Raw genomic sequence first — 18565 nt, 5'->3', positions numbered from 1 at the left:
TTATGACAGAATCCAGAAACAGAGAGGGACATGGTGCCAGATTGTTTCGCTCTATCTACACAAAATCAACAAAAGAAGATTAATTAGAATCGAATAGTCTCCCAGAACAATAGGAAGAGAAGTAGGATGGAGAAGAAGACATTGGACTATTGCAGTGGGTTCCACTCCTCTGTTCTTGGGAAGGAGATAAGTGCCAAAACTCAACAAATAATGGAGTCAGTGAGTCACCAGTCGAGACTTGAGTGGCTACTTTGGTCTTGACTAGTCGTTTCCTCCTCCAAACAAAAAGCCTCAGTTCTCATCAGACTACACGACCACTCCACCACCACTCTTTAACACCCTTCAACGTCACTACCCAACTAGTGATTGTGATTGTTTGCTTTCCTTGGTGGGGAGTTTGAAGAAGAGAGATCACAATTCTGGTATCTTATCGGCTAATCCGTCTCGGCATTTGCTACCTAAAGATAAAGGATAACACTGTTCTCACACCCCTCCATCACACATTTAGGAAGCCCAAAACCATTATAGACTCTATAAAAGATGGATTTTTCCCCTTGAAAAAGTGACATTTTGATAGAATGGTCTCAGAAGATAGATATAAAGATATTGTGAAATTTGATCCCCATCTTAAGTCCAAGAGCATCAATCACATTCATTCATTAACATCACCTGTTAGGCTCTCTTTGCTCCACACAACCGTGCCTGCCCTACCATGGCCAAAACAGTAAGACCAAGATACAATTAGGTAGGCATGGAACTGTTTCCCATTTCATGGATTGTCGCCTCCTGGTGAGGTATGAGTAGCAGTAGTAGCAGCACAAAGACATCCTAAGCTGAAAGGACTAGGATTATTGGATCCTATCCAGTTAAAAGGAATTGATTAACAGAGACAGTGAAAGGGAAGAAAGAGTTTGATTAGATCTGAAGAGATGAAATCATGAGATTGAGATAGAAATCTCCTTTTTTAGCTTTTCTTTCTTATTTCCAATATACAAATGCCAAACATGATCTCAGCAAAGTCAGCTTTCAAGATCAAAAGATCAGATAAGAAATTCTCAAACAAAAGCATCCAATAGAAAAAGAAGGGGGGAAAAACCTAAAAGAAGGTTTTTTAAATTTAATACATTCAATACATTTTTAACTAAAGAAAAAATAATAACTGTACCCATTTCATCTGGTTGAGCTAAGATTGAGATTTCGAGGGTCCTTTCAGAATTCTACTTTGGTGCAAAGAGCTTCGAAAATCCACTACCACAGTGATAATGTTGGAGGAGTCTATTAGCTTCCCTTAAACCACTGAAATATGCTCCATGGGTTGTAGAATAGTGTGTTCTATGAGTTGCTTCGCCTGCAAATAAAATTTGAAGAGGCGAAGCTTCTCCAACACATTCACTGTTGCTACAATTTGGCAATGGCACCGCCATTAAATCCAAGTCTTCTCCACTCGACCCAACTGCTACATAACTGTAAGAACCCAGAAACAGAGGATTGCTTCCCCATTGGCTCCTTACAACCTTAGCAAATTTAAGGTTTTGGTACTCAGACTTGGACAAGAAATTAGATACAGTTGTAGAGACTCCAGATAAAATCTGTTCATCTTTGAGTGACTCGGTCTCTAGAGCTTCTTCACCAGCAAACCAAGAGAGGATGACATCAGAGTTCTTGTAGATTGGACAGAATGAAACTGTCTTCCGCATCCACCAGGGGATTTTCTGGTGTCTTGACTCTGAATCAGGCTGGTGGAACACCATTTCCAGGAAGGGAAATGGTTCAAGATTCTTGCTTTCTCGATCCAGTTGCAGAAATAGTTTGTCAACGACACCAAAGCCCAGCCTCGAAATTGCTTTTGTTTTGAAGGATGGAAGTGGAGGACTAAACATACCTGAATCTTCCTTAATGCCCGCTTTGAGAACTCCCAGTGACACAGTCACTATCACATGATCAGCCATCATTTCTGAACCATCATCAAAACAGAGCTTTACAGACCTTCCGCTGTTGCAATCCCCTTTATTTTCCATCTCAGGACCTTGGGGCTGCCACTGGATCCTCTTCACCTTCTTCCCGAATTGGATCATACCCGTGGGAAGTGCAGACGCTAGCCACTCCAAAATGGTTACATATCCCTTAGCAATGGTGATCTGCTCACCTGGGAACTCACGGTATTCACTTTCGGCACTGAAATCCAGGGTTGAAAGGTCCCCTGCCGAAGTATAAGTCCTTTCTGTGTTCTCGTGCATCGCAAAGATGGCTTCTTGGAGCATTTTCGAGCTCCAGCAGCCGAACCCTTTGACATCATCTCTGTGTTTCACGGTTGCCCAGTATTCTTCGAGAGCCCGTCGAAGGAAAGCACCAATGCTGAGACCTTTGTTGTATGAACCCATTTTCAGAGCTCGAACTGCAATTGCATGGTAATCAACATCAACACCGCCATTGCTACTGCTTTCATCTGCTTCAGAGAGCTTCCCCTGAGCGAACTCCATCATTTTCCGGTAAAGAGAGGAAATGGGTTCGACGATGGAAGGATGGAGCTGAAACCCACCTTCTCCAACTGTTAAAGGGTCTTCGGCAAAACCATCCATGCGCTCCCATGGCTGGTCAGATTCCAACGCATGAATTTCCTGGGCAATCTTGTGGATAGGGCTTCCACCGATGCCATGGATCCAGGTGGCCCCCATCTCAATTCGGTCACCACCGAACTCAGACGTGTGAATTCTCCCACCAATCCTGTTCCCTCCTTCCACAACGCAGAGCTCAAAGAGCTCTGTTGCAGCTGTGGCAGTATAGATCTTATGGGCAGCTGTAATTCCTGCCATTCCTGCTCCAATAATAACGATTCTGGGTTTTTTGACCACCATGATTGCTGGTTTCACAACCGCCCAGAATCAGAGAGAGGGAGTGAAAGACGAGAGAAAATGAAACCAAGAGAGATAGGGTAAGCAGAGACAGTGTTCTGTCTGTTAAAACGTTTGCCTGGATTTTAACTTTAACCAGAGATTTATAGGAAGGGAAGACTGTCCTGGGTATGTGGTTGAATTGTTAGTTTTAAAAAAAAATTGAGTTGAATTGATGATGTTTATTTAATTCTATTGCTTGAATAAAGACGAACCACTCCTTTTACTGATGTGATTAGAATACTTAATCGAACACATCTCTCTGCTTAAATCAAGGAATACTTCTACTCAGAAAAACAAAATCAGGGAATAGGCTTAATAAATAAATAAGGGAGAAGAAAAACTAGGGAATACTATTTAGGGATCCACTTCCCCAAGTTTATCCAGTTTGCCTTGGTACTCAACCTAATGAACTTGTGGAGGAGATGTGAGAAACAAGAAAATATTCTTTTGGTGGGGTTGGGGGTGGGGAGAGGGTATAAAGTGATAATTTGTAAGACAATTATGGGAGAATTTTTTCTTGCTTTTCTCCGATGGAATGGGAGTGTAATCATCGTCCTAAATATATATGTACGAAAAGTCGACAAAAGTTACTGAGAAACATGTTGAAGGGATTTTTCCTTCTCATTTAAGGCAACATCATCATTTTATCCTTCATTGTATTTATACATAAAGAGTTACTACCCCCATGGCACCTATCATTTAGGGTGATTTCGCATCCATTTATTCGAGGAATTTGGTGCCTCATACACTTACAAAGCTATGCTGAGCTTGAAGTTGGATATTCTAAATTACAATGGAGCTTATGATTATAGGGCATATAAATCTGAAGTAATTATTACCAACAATGAGATAACATGGGATCCAAACAAGTTGGATTGATTTTCAATATAGAACTTTGAATTACAGAAGAATTTGCATTACATTCAACAGCTAATCTAAGCAAATGGGAATTCATTTGAAATTTATTACGTTTCTTAAGTATAGTGTCAACAATGAAGAGAACTGGAATCCAAACAAGTGGAGATTAAATTTCAATTAGATTTAAAAGCTAAAACCTTGCTTTCCAAAAGATTACTCTCTTATCAATCTATGGAACAGCCCCTTTGAAATCATTACAGTCCCAATTCATCAAAACCCTATAGACCTATTATTGCCAAACCAACCTTACTTCTATACTTCCTCAAGGCTGGTTATTCAAAACCTAGAAAGAAACCCTGTTGATGTTTCTAGACACCCAAACACTTGAAAGGCTCAAATCAATAATGGAGCTGTCAAAGATCCTGAACAGCCACACATTGACAATACGTGGAGTTCTTCTACAGTAGTCCTTAGTTAATATCTTCTGGGAAGAAGCATCAGTGATGTAAAAGGAGGGACCATCAATTTTTGACCTTTTCTTTGGTTTCAAATAATTCAAGATTCATAACCAAAAATAAATAAAATACAGTTTAAGATCAATCCACCAGGAAAAAGTGCCCAAATATTCTAAGAACTGAAGAGAACTTTAATGGTTCAGCAATGGAAATGGTCAACTTAGGTCTGGTCTCTGACCCATTTTCTTATATTAATCATTCATGTTAAGACATTTGTAAGGTTGACAAATAGACCTTTCAAGAGTGGCCAATACATGTAAAAGTTGCAGAGTTAGTGCTTGCACCACCAAGGCACAGGTTAGTCAAAAGTTGACTTTTTAAAGCCCCAGAGAGAGAGAGAGAAAGTTGGAGAGAATTGCCTCTTAATCCTAAAGCCTCTCATCTCAACTCAGAAAAACTAAATTTGGGTTTATGGTTCTGCCCAGATCCTCTATTTTATATTATCTTCACAGTCTACTTGTGTTTTTTTTTTTGTCTAAAATATTTACATCTTTCAACCACAGATTTAAGAAGAAATCATCTTTGAACAAGAACAAAATGAATTAGATATAAGTCTCTTCTTAAAGGGTGATGAAAAAGTATAAGTAAGGTGAAATCATGTCTCAACTTTTATAAGTCAAGGCCAAATTGCATTATTAGAAAATTTGAATTAAAAAAAAAAAACAAATAGAAAATAGCTCTGATTAAGACTAAAGTACACTAATTAAACATGGACAAAGCTTGCTGTTGTTCTAAATATAAATACCCTAACTATGAACTACTATGTTAATGTCAATAGTAGATCCATTTGTCAGTTTCATATATGAATTAAGGATTTATCTTAAATATTATAATTTTGCTTCTCTGTTCTTCAAATATCAAGACTGGATCAGATCAAATATATAGATATTTTACACTGATAGAGACACCATTAGTCTAGAATTTACAGATACCACCAAGTTATTAACATTTCTTGCATCAAATCAATGATGCACTAAGAGTGTTCTGTTATTTATATACAGGTGGGTCCACTTAATTAAAAAAAATGCAAGAGGTGATGACCTACTAACAGCATCTATATATATTTTTTTAAAGTTCTCTAACTATTACTCTTATTATACAATTCACATTTCACTCTCAAGGCCGTGCATACATATATGTACTCACTGTTTGAAGTTAAACAAATCAATAACTATAAACAACCCCCCAAAAAAAAATCTTTAAATCTATCAGCAGGGTTTTTATCTATCTAATTGATGATAATTAATTAATAAATATGAGCTAAAGTCAAACCCAATGCTTCCTTTCTAATATTGCTTCACATCATCTCTTGAGTCGACACTTTCGTTTGTTTTCTTTGAGCACCCCACCTCACCTCAAAGTCTCAATCAAAAACAAAAAGATTAGAAACATTAATCACTATTATCTCTTTTGGATCTTCATTACAAAATCACCAAAACATATCACTAATTACATTTGATGCTGTCTTATCAAATTTACAAATTCTTTACTTTTTTTTCGATATGATAGATAATCACCAAGGGAGGTTTTTTTACTTATGACATTAATTCTTGAGGTGTCAACATCAGATAGGGTTTAGCTTAAGCAAAATTAATTTTGCTTTAAAAATTTAACTTGAAACCCATGATTGATGGGTTTATGTTGATAAAATGATGATCATTCATAATAATGGAATTTGAAAATTTCAACTGAAAGTAAATATAAAATTAAAATCAAACTTGAATGACGCGTATTAGATATTAAAATATCAACTCATTATACATAATGTACAAAGGTATTTAAAACTGTACCACTAACTATTCTAACGGAACTGAAAGATGTGTTTTTCAAAGCCTATGTTCTTGGGGAGCTAAGCATTTTGTATTTTTTTTTTTTTTTTTTGGGTGTATTTTGTGGGCCTTGCATTTTTTGCCCGAAAAAAAATTAAAAATGCAAGGCCCACATAAATACACCAAAATGTTAACTCTAAAGTTTGGACCACATGAAAAGAGACACGTGTAAAACCTGTGCCGTAATAAATATTGATTTTGGTTGGACAAAACTTGTTAATCAGTAAAAGCCCAATTAGTAAATTCAAAAGAAGAGGTGGGGGCCTCTTGGGTAAATGGGCCCCCAAACATCCCCACGTGATGATGGGAGAGTCTGATTGAGTTGTTGTTAGGTACGAAGGCTAATCTTAAAAGTGATAAAAAAGAGAAAGAAAGAAAAGAAGAATGAATAATGATGGATATAATACCAAAATATAATCATAATCATAATCATAATCATAACAATAATAGTAATGATAAAAATGATTGATGGATAGATTAGATATTTGAATTAAAAAATGAAATATGTAGAGGGTGAAAAGTAATTTACATTTATTAAGAACGATTAGAAGTTAATTACTTCTATGAGGGATTCTGGAATTACTGTAGACACCAGTAGCAGAATTTTTTTTTTTTTTTTTTTTTTGTGTGAAACCCTAGAAGGAGTTGAGGCCTTTTTAGGGTTTGAAGGGTGTTCTTGAGCCACAAAAAACTGAATTTCAAAAAAAAAAAAAAACAGAAGATTTTTTCTCTGGGCCGAAAAGCCCAATATGCTTAACTGGATTAGGTCAAATCCCAGAAGCTGTAGGATGGCTCTCTGGACTGAGACATGGGCCTAATGGGCCTACCAGCATTTCTTCACCAAAAATTGAGCCTTTACCAGGCCCAGGCCCTACTGCATACGTCGTCTTTTTTGAGAGAGAGAGAAAGAGAATGCCCCACAGCCCAACACAGACCTTGTTCTCTTCCAGGCATGAAGGCAATGTTTCTGAATCGATCGAGTAATTCTAATTGAGTCTGGAACACCTCCTCTTCAGGAGACCCACTGTGTTCCCGCAACAGTTTTGAACCGCACAGTATGCAGTGGGACCCACCCACCTGTGAATATTAAAAAAGCTTCAAGAGTTTTTTTTACGTTTAGGTCCCCTTGGACCACAAACTAATGTTGGATCTTCTTAGTGTAATATATTATGTGTGGGTCCTAACTAGACTAACAATATTAGTTTAAGCAAATTTCAAATGGGGTGGTTATTTAATATATTGTATTATTATACTTTTGTTTCCTTTTGCTGAGTATATATATATGGGTAAAGAAAAAGAGGGGATGCAGTAGCGGCGACTTAGTGCCCCCCGCTACGCAATGTTCGGACTTTTTATCGAGTGCAACCTATGCAAGCATTAGCCATGTGCACTACCAGCGCAAGCACTGGTCCCGTCAGCGGAGCCCCACCGGAGCCCCACCGGAGGCCTAATATAGTCCACAGAAGCCGGTAGCACTCATGCCCAGGCCAAAGAGCACACAACTGTCCAATGCAAGAAACAGAGGAACAGAAGGGATTCGAACCTGGGACATGAGGTTTATCAAACCACTTAGGAGTGAGCTTGGGACCACTAGACCACCACCCCGGTGGTTATTCCACTAAATGGACCCACACATAAAAACTCACACTTCAAAATATAAAAAATTCAATGGAACCCATGTGGGTCCCACCCCCAATAGTGTGGTTCAAATCCATCGAGAGACTAAATTTTAATTGGCCTTTTGCAATCCATCCATAGTTAAGATTTATTCAACGGCTATGATTTCAAGGGTTTTTTAGGAGTTGGGATCCTCTACCAGTTAGGGGAGAAGTCCTCGTGCTCCCATCACACCTCTTCGCCGCATATAACACATATTAGGAAGAGAGTCACATCTAAATTCTAATAAGAAAAACCAGAGGTGAGCCCCTCTAGTAGAACTCCTTTAATGTGTGATAAAAAAAATATATAAGATAGAAGCATAATCGATAGAGAATGCAGCCTCTTTCGTTATATAGATTCTAGATTGAATGGCCAAGAATCACCTGTAATCCATTACAAACCAACCTATTATAGGAATTTTGAGGATGATTCGATCCTAGTTTGACAAATCGGGTTGGAATCATAAGGATCAATTTCTCCTCAATTTTAATTTGAAAAGTTCGTCAAATAAAACCACACTGTAACCAAATTGTCAGGGTTTTGAGTGCGAAACTTATCATTTTGTGAAAGCTTGTGCAAAGCTATGCACATTAATAATACATGTATATTTTTTTAGGTTAAGAATAATACATTTATTTTCATGTATTGATAAATGATGCTAGCAAATTAGGTGAGTTTTTTCTCTCCTTTTTTTTTTTGCCAAAAAATTAGGTGAGTTAGAATATAAAGAAAGAGAAAATGTTGTTTGGCCAGTGGGTCCTATAATTCGCATTTCAATTTAGAAGACAATGAAAGTAAATACGTACTCAACAATCAAAGGATGCGAGATTTCCGCTTTTTCATGAGAATGGGGTGATCAGATTGCGTTTGCCTAGACCTACTATTTCCAAATGCAGAACAATTTAAGTACAATATAAAACGGATGACCAATGATAGTGTTACATTTTATGTCTCTTTACTATAAAAAAGAATAATGATTAGATTACAATGTTTTGTACAATGATTTTCTTATCAAAATTAAACTATGAAACTTCCCTTAAACTACAGTCAGTTTATCATGAAACTTCATGCATGCGCCAAGAGATGTGAAAAGAATATCGTTACAAAGAAATTTGCAAGACATAAGAAAGTGTGGTGAAGCTTCATGGAATGGTGAAAGAAAACTCACTTTTAGAAAAGGAGTATCCTTTGTGTCTCAAAGTCTTGTATTTTGAAATGCAATTTGAATCTCCGAGGATAAAGGATAACACCGCTTGACCTAACACCCCTTTACCTTCGGTGCTATATATTTAGGACAAAATAGGAATCCACTTTGTCAACATTCAAAAGTATGCCCCTCTTCTTAAATGTGCACTTTAAAAGACGTTAAGAGTAGAGACGATCACAATTCACAATTCCGTGAAGCACATCTTCTCTTTAATTTGCAAGATGAAAAATTATATGTCATTGATACGATCCACCTGCTAACTTAAATGATTTTGTGACATCCGATTTCACACCTTCTAGGTGTGACATTCATCATTTAAGATCGAAACCCCCTATCTATGCATGATTTGAAAATATCTCCTTCTTCCCCAGCAAGGCTTAGTATATGTAAATATGTTTCTAGCATAATGGTAAGTCCAATCTGATTCTAGACCGATTAAAGCATGCCGTTTTAGATTATATCGGAGTCTGACCCGGTTTACAAACCCTTCCTTCCATAAACCTAGGAGGGGAGGGGAGGGGAGGGGAGGGTAAGGGTGTGGGAGAACCCTATTTAGTCTAGAATAGTTCTACAGGGCTACAGCTAGAGCCTGACAGTGATGGATATGTATATATAATTTGATTACCCTGTTTCTGTTTCGTTTAAAAAAACTGTCTCCATCTCTTTTCAGTTCAGGACATGCCTTGAAGCTTAAAAAGGAAAAAAACGTACGGTTTCAGCAGTACACTGTGCAGAAGCACAGGTAAAGATATTCACGTCGATCATCCACACAATTTTTTGAAAATGAAAGCTCATCATCAACCCCCATTCCCCGGAGAAAGGCACCGTAACGGGAAGAAGAGGAAGAGGCGAAGAGCTTCAGCTTATTCCAGTGCAGACGAGAAAGAAAGAAAAAAAACCAAAGCAAGGAATCTAATCATTCATTTCATTTCTAACAAGGATTACAGCAAAACCCTCTTCTTCTTCTTCTTCTTCTCTCCTACATCTCATTTCTATGAAATTTTTCTGTTTCTGTTCACTTTACAGCACTCTTTGTTCTTCTATGGACAAATGTAAAACGCTTCTCTGCATCTTCACAAAATAAGAAAACCCAGGAGAAAGAGTAAGTCATGTGTATGTATATCACTCAACAAAATCAGAAGGAGCTCCATTCAGAACACGAGCCAACCAATCGTCGTCGCAGTCACTCTCCCCAGCAGACCCAAACTCACAGCCCTTCCCTTTCTCTGATATTCCAGGAAGAACAGAGACCTCCCCGATTTCCGGCCACTCCAGCTCCTCTTCCGCCGACGACGGCGGAGGTAAATCTGGGGTCCCACACCCACTTCCACTATTGGGGAAAGGAAACACCAACCCATCCTTAGTGGGACCCACGAAAATACTACCCATGTCGAAACTCGCCATCACGGTGGAAGACGAGTCAGAGAAGGAAGGTCCACAACTCTCTTCGTAGCCGTTGATCGTCACAAACGACGACGACGACGACGATGGCGGAGAGCTAATCGCCGAGCATGGATTGGCATTAGTATTAGCAGGAGGACGGTTTATCTCCTCCTCCAACAGCTTCATCACCTGCATCAGCGTCTCTTCCTCCACAGAAAACCCAGCCAACATCATCATCTCCTCATCTTCTTCATCTTCTGGCTCAGTCAACTCAGCCGGTCGAGGTCGTTTCACGGCGACTTCGACGGGTTCTACTTCTTCCGACTCCGGCCGCTTCATCCTCTTCGCCTGTTTGGTTGCAGAGAAAGGAAGAGAGAAAGAGAAGGAGAAACTCCTGAAACAACAACAGTAGCTAAGGAATGACACGGAGGGAACAGAGAGTAAGTGAGTATTAAATAGGGGGAGTTTCGGTCCGTTTCGTTTCGTTTCGTTTCGTTTCGTTTCGTTTTGTCCGTAGGGAGACAGACTGGGAGAGGAGGGGTGGAATCTGCCTAGGTGGCAGGTATGTTATGACGTGTAGGATGTGAGACACGTGGCAATAACGGCAGGTTTAGGGTCGCTGTCACTGTTGCAGAACTGGCGGGGATTTTTCTGTATTGTATCTGCGCTCCAACGCGGAAGAGCCCAGAGGATTTGTCGGTGGGCTGTTTCGGGAACCTGCTGCCTCCAGAAATTTGCTTTTCCATTTCTTAGTTTATCTTCCTTCCCTTTTATTTTACAATCTTATCCTTTACCTTTCTCATAATTCCCTATCAACCTTTGTTCCCAAGGTCAGGTCTGGTCTGGTCTACTACAGTTTGGGTCTGTAACGGTTGATTCGAACCGGGTTTTAGGTTTACTCTGGTTTGATCAGGTTCCTTATTGGATACGTTTTCTTGTCAGTGAATTCCATTGAATTTGTTCTGGCACGGATTATTTTAGGAAATACATGAATGGTTTTACTTTTACCTTTACTATTTATTTATTTCTTAGGGGTCAAGTTTTACTACCATTACTATTGCATAAATCATGTTGCTGCCAACCCATGCCATTCTTTATATCCTATTATTTCAAATCTTGCTCTTCTTTTCTACCAAAAAGATTTTCTTTTTTCTGTTCTGTCAATCCCAACCTCCAATTTGGATTTCATGCTATTCTTTTTTTTTTTTTTTTTTTTTTTTTTTTGTTATACATATGAACGTTTCTACTCTTTTTTATTATACCAATTGAGGAACCACCGTAACATCTTATTTATGTGGTGTTGGTTTTTATGACGAAAGCAATCTTTATGATTTAAATTGAAGAATAATCTTTTAGGATCGTATACTTCTTATCGAAAAATTAGATCCAATACTATTTAATCTTTTTCCATGCAGTGTGTGAGAACCTCGTGCAATAGATTTGTCCTTCACTAATAGTTTTGGGTTCTACCCACGTATGACTAACGCATGCCTTTTACTGTTCAATATAGTCACACAGTCTTTTAATTACTTGCTAAAAGTGGTGGTAATGAGGATATGAACTTCAAAAGTGAGTTGAGATCCCCTATTTGCGAAATACGAGTTGAGATCCTCTGCTGGGAAGTTAGTGCAATATAGAAAATCAAGATATCAAAAGTGAGTTGGGATTATCTATGCACAACAAGTGAATGCAAGATAGAAGATCCAGACTCCAAAAATGAGTTGGGATTCTCTACTTGTGAAAAGTAAGTGCAAGATAGAGGATCCAGACTCAAGAATTAGTTGGAATTCTCTTTTTGCTACAAGTGAGTGCAAGACAGAAGATCAGACTCTGAAAATGAGTTGAGATCCTATACCAGTGAAAAGTGAGTGCAAGATAGGATCCAGACTCTAAAAAAAATGAGCGGATAATAGCGGATCCAGACTCTTGAGTTGAGATCCTCTACTGGTGAAAAATGCACGCAAGATTAAGGATCTAGACTCCATAATGAATTGGGATCCTCTACCAACAAAAAGTGAATGCAGGATAGAAGATTCATATTCCAAAAGTGAGTTTCGATCCTCTACCCATCAAAAGTGACGAAAATTCAAATTTCAAAAATGAACCGTTCCTCTTGAATATGTGATGAAAAGATATAAAACTAGGGTAATTCTCCGGTATCAATAAAACATATTCTAGACTCATTGGAAGTATCATATATTTATAAGTATTCTATGATTCTATCATGCTTTGACTCTTGTGGCTCCCCAATCAATCGATCAAATAAACCATGGTATACAAGAGAAAAAAAAAGAATAAACCAATCTTCCTAAAATATACAAGCATGTATCTTAAAAAAATATGGTCAAGTAGATGAGATGAATTCTATGTTCTTTGAAATTAACGCTGTACATCTCTGAAGTTGACCTTCTGACCATATTAGGCCTTGCATCAAAACCATGCTTCTACCCATTGCCATGTCCCAAATTGATCTGCATTTAGCAATGAGATTGACTCCTCTACTCCCATTTCTCTCTTTCCACCTCTGGTTAGGGTTGAAGTTCCAGATTTCTAGATGATGTTGCTGGAAAAAAGGAGAGTGGAAAAGAAAAGAAAAGCTTCACATACAAAGAAAGGTGCAAGGAACCACATTAACATTCATGTATCCTTATCCATTTTCTGTCAACTTTCACATAATCACATGTGTCTTTTCACAGAGATTAAATGGGAAAAAGATAAACAAAAAAGAAAGCTTCAGGATTCAGTAAACCAACTTCTGCAAAAGAGCCAAGAGGAATTGAAGAACCTTCCTCTCTTCTTTACATCGCATTCTATGAATTTTCTTTTGCAACTATAATTCTCTGCTCTGTGAGTCTATGTTCTATAAACAAAAACAAAACTCTTCTTCACAAAACCCAAAAACACACAGGGGTGGCAGAGGCCTCGAAGACTGATCTCAACTCCCAGTCTCACCTCACTGTTATGAATTAATGTATATATTGTATATTCTACTCCAGAAACTCGAAAGGAGCTTCACTGAGGACACGAGCTAACCACTCGCCATCACTTTCCTGCACAAACCCATAGCCCTTGTTAATCTCTTCTTCTGCAATGTTAGAAACAGAGACCTCCCCAATCTCCGGCCACAACAGGTCTTCTTCCACCTCCGCCATCGCCGGCAAATCCAGGGCCGAATTAGGAAAGGGGGTTAACCCATTAGAGGAACCCATGAAGTAAGGAATGTTATGAACACCTCCCATGTCCAAACTTGCCATGACAGTCGAAGATGAATCAGAGAAAGAAGGTCCACAACTCTCTTCGTAGCCATTTATCGTCACAGACAACGAATCACTATCACTTGCATTAGCAGGGCGGTTTATCTCCTCCTCCAAAAGCTTCATCACATGCATCAGCGTCTCTTCTTCCACGGAAGACTCAACCAACTTCATCTCCTCCTCGTCTTCATCCTCCGAGTCGAACAGCAGAAGCGGCGTTCGTGATCGTTTTCCGACAACTTCGACGGGTTCTCCGAACTCAGGCCGCTCATGTAACTGCTTCATCTTCTTGTTTTTTGAGCAGAGAAATGAGAGAGAGAAAAGAGAAGCACTGAAACAGAGGGAGGAATCGAGAAGAGAAGAGAAGAGAAGAGATGAGAAAAGAAGAGAAGAGAGTTATTATATAGGGAAGACGAGGCACGTGAGGCGTAAAGGAGCAAAGAGACTGCCAAGTAGGATGACACGTAGGATGAGAGAAACGTGGCAGGAAAGCAATGGGATTGGTTCGTCACTGGGATGTTGTGGAAATGGCGGGAATTTGGTTTTTAAGGGAAGTGGTAAGTCTGCAGCTGTCCAGGGGTTGGCTGGTGCCTGGTGCTGGTGTCGGTGGGCTTTTTTGGAAATGAAAAAGCGACCTATATCTAGAAACGAATTAGCTTTTCCTTTTCTCCTTTCCTTCTCGGATCTTGAATTTAATATCTTTCCTATTTTGCCCTTTGGGCGTTTTACCTTTCCTGCCGACGTTTTACCTTCTACAGTTGTCTTGTATTGTAGTCCTCTCCTCGCTCTTTATTAGCTCTTCCTTTTATTTATGAGTTTTCATTGTCCGGTTGGTTCTTATTCCGGTCGGGTTTAAATGGTTTGATGTTTAGACGGTCTGGTTTTGTTTAATCTTCTTATTCGGTGATTTAAAACATTTATATTGGTTTGACTATGTTTCCTATCCAGTTTGTTGACTTGAGTTGTACTTCCCATGGGCCATGGGCCATGGGGGGGTGGATATGACTCGAACCAAACGCCACCTTAAGGATTTCTTGATGGATTCCAAGCAAGATTTGGTTGGTCTTTTCTATTATTATGGGTTTGACGGATTTCTCCTCAACACCTAATCCTCATTTAATCTGATTAGACCAACTTCATTGGTTTAACTATACATCTAAGACTGAGACTGAGACTGAGGCCGCATATTAGTCATGATTAATAAATGAAATCTCAAATCGAGAAAGGGTTCATTCAATTTAAGTTTCCCAATCGATTGAATCAATTAACTCCTAGTCAAATGAGGAGCGGGTTTACTATGTCAATATGTTTTAAATTTTAAATAATCTTTTCTATAAAAATTATGAAATAAATAAATCATTGTCAATATACAAATACTAGACTGCAAACTGGTAATGTTTCACATTATTTACCGAAAAAAGAAAAGAAGTAATGCTTCACCTTATGACTCTTGATTTTCGAACCCCCTCCATTAGTGTTCTTATATTTGTATTATTCTGTTGGATTTATTTTAAAATGTATTATTTATGTAAATTCAGTGCCCAACAAATATAAATCATATAACAAACAGAGCCTAAGATTATTTTTTTTTTTTGGGGGGGGGGGGGTGTAGAAAGAGAGCCTAACATCATATGCCAACAGAATGAAACAAAAGTATAAAACAGAATAGGAACCAAATAAAATAAATTCGATTTGTAACTTGTGAGAGGGTGGAAGGAGAATTTGGTCATTTTTTGAAAATATGTACTGTGAGTCCCAAAAAACGACAAAGGGGGGGGTCTCGAATTGTGTCTCTCCAACTCTGTACACCCATCGGAAGGTCTTCTGTTATAAAGTCAGAAACTCCAACCCCACAATCAGTCTATTCAGAACTGGTGGGTCCCGCTTCCTCACTGTTTGTCTTTTTTCTCTTTTCGAGTTTCGAGGGCGTTCTCTTCGCGAATCACAAACGCCTGACGTGGCAACTGGATAACGACAACCGTAGCATCAGTGCAAGTGCAGCAGCACAACACAAACAGAGACAAAATCCGGTACGGTGTTCATTAGACCTTTCTTTACGTTTTACCTGCTTCGTTTGAACCGTCACAGATATGGTATCGGATCGGTTTTCGTGTCAGTTGATACGAATATAAATTTGCAAATAGAAACCAAACGGATCAAAAATCGTGTTCCCAGCTTTGATAGATCGAAAAACGGAAAACGTCAAGAAGAGTTCTTTTCACGTGAACCCTTGAAGTTTATCCTAGTGCAGAGTTCGTAAAATTATAAATATACCCTTGAGTTGTCAAAGCGTGGATGGAGTTCTCGCAATGACCATGTGAAATTGAGATTGATCATTGTCATATTTACAGATATACCCCTGTCTTTTTATATTATACCGTTTGGTTTCATTCTGAAAACGTAACGTAGTTAAATCTAGACAATTGGTTGCATGTTGCATCAGCTGCGGCAAATAAAAATCCACAAAAGTCTCACCCCAAGGGTCAACAAGAGTCATTGAAGGTTGCCACTTTTATACTCCTCAAACATCATACAACTTGAGCCCTCATGATCTAGCGTCTATGAGAATGGTATGCAAAGGTCCAATCTCGGACAAATGTCATCAAAAATATCTCCCACGCATAACCACCAACTGGTTCAAGATGAGGTCTCCTGGTATATGCTTTTTACGGATGATATTGTGTTGATTGATGAGACTCAAGTGAGAATTAATATCAAATTAGAATAATAGAAAGTAGCTTTGGAATAAAAAAGCTTTAAACTTAGTAGATCGAAGACAGAATATCTAGTTTGTAACTTTGATCATGATCAGGCAAATGATGAGGTGGTGATAATTGACAATAAAGAGATTCCTCAGACTAATTGTTTTAGGCCCTTGTTCTTGAGGGACGAACACCCCCCGCGGGATTTGGAATTCAAATTTTTGTGGTTCAACCCGGGGAACCGGCCCTCCCCACTTCCGTTGGAAAGACTTCGCGGCCCCCACGGACTCCTGGTCCTCGGCCCCCCGGGTACCTAGGTTCAATCATAAGTAAAAGAGGTGATTTAGAGGATGTGATTTCCTAAATAATTAAAATAAGGTGGATGAAGTGGAGAAGTGCGTCCGGGTTTTATGTGATCGGCGTATTCCATTAAAGCTTTAAGGAAAATTTTATAAGACTGTTGTTTGACCAGCTATGATGTACAATGCAGAGTGTTAGACTACTAAAAATAATCATATAGATAAACTCAGTGTAGCAGAAATGAGGATACTAAGATGGATGAGTGGCAAAACTAAATTATATAATATAAGAAATGATCATATTAAAGTTGGACTCGGAGTTGCTCCCATAGTTTCGAGAAAGTTGTTTGAAATGGCACGACCATGTTAAACAGAGACCTATAAATGTCCATGTACGAAGAAGTGATATAATCCATATTGAAAGAACTAGAAAAGCTAGGGGTAGACCTAAGATAACCTTAGAAGAAGTGGTGAGAAAGGATATGCATAGTTTAGGCCTTGTATCTAGCATGGCCTTGAGCAGAATTGATTAAAGGGCAAGAAACCATGTAGACAACCACATTTAGTTGAGACAAGTCTTGTTGTTGTTGTTGTTGCATAACCACCAACTGGATTCCATGAAACCAAGTTTTTCCACTAAGCAAACTCTTCAATCGTATATGTTGATGAGACATTTCTCTCCAAGTCTTTCTTGGGTGGCACAAACTTTCATTTTGTCCACTTGAACGATCAACTGGTCGATTACCAAAAAAAAAAAAAAAAAGATCGATAATCTGGTCATGAAAAAATACTTCTCATCTACCACATTGTTGGTAATGCTTATTTACCTCACAACTCTCTCACTCTCTAAGCTTTTTAGCTTTAGTTGTTAAAATTTCTTCCTTAAGTTGGTGTTGTTTTCGAATTTGACTTGATCTTGGAAGGCAGTTGTCCGACCACCACCTGATTCAATCTACACTCACTCTCTTCTTTCTAAACAAGAAAGCTAAAACAAGTAGAGTCAAGTATGGTTGACTGAAGGGAACGGACTTACGTGCAACAATCACAAATCAATATTGATCCGGGATATAACTATATGAATGAACCGATATAAACAATCCAAAACCACTTAATAGAATCAATATTAAGCTTGAGTACTTGCAAATACAATGATCGATAATAATTAGCCGACTAATCCATCTAAGATTGATTCGACAAACCGTGAATTTTGAAAGTTGGTGAGGTGGGAAAAGTGACACGCTAACAAGAAGCATGTCTATTCATTTTTCCACTCCCATCGACTATATAAAGCATACTTTGGGGGAAATTGCTTTGGGGGGCTGAACGTACGCCCTGTTGTGCGACGTTTTCGTGATGTTTGGGGGGTCGCGCTGGCTATGTTTTTGGGCTTCTCCTCTTTTTTTTCCTTTTGCTCTCCGTTCCTGCCCTAGTCTTTCTCGACCGTTTTGGATTATTAGATCCTAAATTTCGGTCGAAATTTCTATCTTGACCATTGATTATCAATTGCTGAGATTTCGATACAGCGGCTGAAAATGTAATACTTAATGCGCAGGATTGAAGCAAAGTCCTACTTCCGGACTTCATTGAAAAATTTACTTTATCTTACCTTTTTTTCCCACCCCCACCATTTATCTGGCATATAAATGATACCTTCAAAAGTCACTTTTGAATAGAACCCTACATTGCAAATCCCTTTCTTGATAAGCATGGTAATGGCCAATGGGGTTCGGGTGATCAAATCAGATGATCTCAGCTGAGATCCCTAACTTGTGAAGATAGAAGATTGTGAGATCCGTATTTCATATTTTTTTTTTCATCATATATTTAAGAGAAAGTATTGTGAAAGCATTGTGAAAGCAACCTTAGCTACATTTTTAGAGTCCACTGAGACTCATATGCATAGATTGCATAGGTAACTATCCCATCAATCCAATCTGTTTTTGAATGTTCTAAGTTTCCAGTCAC

The 18565-nt window shown here is 38.6% G+C and overlaps 1 pseudogene; it reads right to left on the bottom strand.

Moving 5' to 3' along the window:
• Positions 1-945: 945 nt before the first annotated feature.
• LOC149021624 (putative polyamine oxidase 5 pseudogene) lies at positions 946-2874 on the bottom strand (annotated as a pseudogene).
• Positions 2875-18565: the final 15691 nt, after the last annotated feature.

The sequence above is a fragment of the Hakea prostrata genome, chromosome 3, assembly GCF_041222555.1.
Source record: "Hakea prostrata isolate BN-2017 chromosome 3, UWA_Hpros_2, whole genome shotgun sequence".
NCBI lineage: Eukaryota > Viridiplantae > Streptophyta > Magnoliopsida > Proteales > Proteaceae > Hakea > Hakea prostrata.
Note: the sequence above shows the minus strand (reverse complement) of the source record. Positions and strands in the feature narration are given on the sequence as shown.